Below are 1988 nucleotides of genomic sequence, written 5' to 3'. Positions count from 1 at the left end.
TTTAGCGAGCTTCAGCTATAATTTATTGTCCTGCTGCCTAGCACATACTTTTTCCTCCTACGGTCCCTCCTTCCCTATGCTCCATTAGCTCTGAGATACTGGATATCTTATCAATCTTCATCAGGAGAATTTACTGTTTCTTTGATTCTTCAGGTTCAGGATCCTGTGCCAAACTGGCTTATTTGTGAAAATTAATATTTTGTGTTTTTCCTCATATGGTTTGGATCTCCTGATAAAGACTGGATTTCTTACTTGATCTAAGAGCTGGAAAGCTAGATTCAGTACTTAGCCAAAGCCACTGGCCTTTCCCGTTCTTGAGTGTCTGTAGCCTTCCTTTTCCTGAGCACTTGCTTGCTATAGGTAACATTTGCCAAGTTCTCCTAACCAAGTAGCTCCTGGATCTGGTACGTGGCTACTGGCTATCATGACTTTGTACTGACAGCAAAAGTAAAAATTACTGATGGTATGTGAATATAACCCAGTTCTAAAATCCCTTTAATGATTTTTCATTGAATTACATAAAGCACAAGAGGAATTAAGAAACAAGTAGTTCATACTGGGGGTGGGGTGGAGAAATTAATATGTATGGAATGCTTGCTGAGGATTGGACATGTTCTCTTCCTTATGGTAAGAAAACGCTTCTTGGTAATGGGAAAAGGAAAATAGAGCACATCGAACAGTAGATAAAGTGATAAAAATTACTTTAAGAACAAAGTATGAGAGCATATCATTTTAAAGAAAAACTGTGTATAAGAAGGTGAATATGAAAATAGTCAAGAGACACATAAGAATAATTCAATATTAAAAAATAATGCTTCAGAGGAAATTTCAGAAATCATATTCAGAAATTGAAATATTCACCCTTTAAACAATGAATGTAATCATCATGTCTCTCTTGTTTATTAGTCTATTCTCTTAACATAGTTTTTGACACATGATAGGAACACCAAAATATTTCTTAAATGAAGGAATGAAATAATTTCTCAGTCAGCAAAGTAAACTGCGTTATACAGTGAAAGTATATACAGTGACATTGGTGCATTCACTAATATTTTAAAAAATAACCTGAATGTTGTATCCAAAATAAATGTGGTTTAGGAAATACATTTTGCTAGTTGATATTTTTCAATAAAGGTTAAAGATATTGGTCATCTATCTGCCTATTTTCTTCTAAATATATTAAAAGCTTTACTGTTTCTTAATGCATTCTTCTTTATGCATTAACTCACTATGTCTTTGCACAGTACTTTTTCACATTATTTAGAGAAAATTTGTCTTTCTGCTAAAAATTTTTGCATTGTATATACAGTGTTACTTATTGCTTGGATAATGCCCTATTAATTTCAATGGATTCCTTTTGACATAAAAATGGATTTGCACTGAAGGGCAAACACTACCTCCATATGTATCCAGGCTGCATTACAATTGAATCCATCACATTATACATTTATAGGTGTCTACCCCTGTTACACTGCTGAAATGGCCTGCCATAAAAAATGGCCATGTGAAAAGCTGGTTTAAATTTCATGCATTTTTACTTGCAAAGTATCTGGATAGATGAACAGAAGCCTCCAAGATGAAATCTTTTCCTACATGAATATGCTAACATGACTCCCTGGAAGCAACACCTCAGCACTTCGTCCAGTGCCTTTTCTTTAGTTTCCAATGACAGATTTGTTTTAGGGTCAGCATGTTGCAAAGCAGTAAGAATTTATTTTTCCAGGCTCACAGTGGTAAATGGTGCATTGAGAGAGGAAAATGTAGTCTCCTCTGTTCTCTTTGGCACCACTGATGCTAGTAGATGAGAGAGGACCCCTATATGGAAATCGAAAGTCCAATTTAGCATGTAGGACCTTTTGGATTATATCTTTTGAAATAATTGATTGGTATACCTACTAAAGTTTTTAGACAATTAAAATGCCTTCATTTTCCTTATTAAGCATGGAAAACCATGTCTATGAACCTGACTTCAGGTATGGAGGCAAAAC

Source organism: Ovis canadensis, chromosome 7 (assembly GCF_042477335.2).
Source record: "Ovis canadensis isolate MfBH-ARS-UI-01 breed Bighorn chromosome 7, ARS-UI_OviCan_v2, whole genome shotgun sequence".
In the NCBI taxonomy this organism is placed as follows: Eukaryota; Metazoa; Chordata; class Mammalia; order Artiodactyla; family Bovidae; genus Ovis; species Ovis canadensis.
This window is presented reverse-complemented; position numbering follows the sequence as displayed.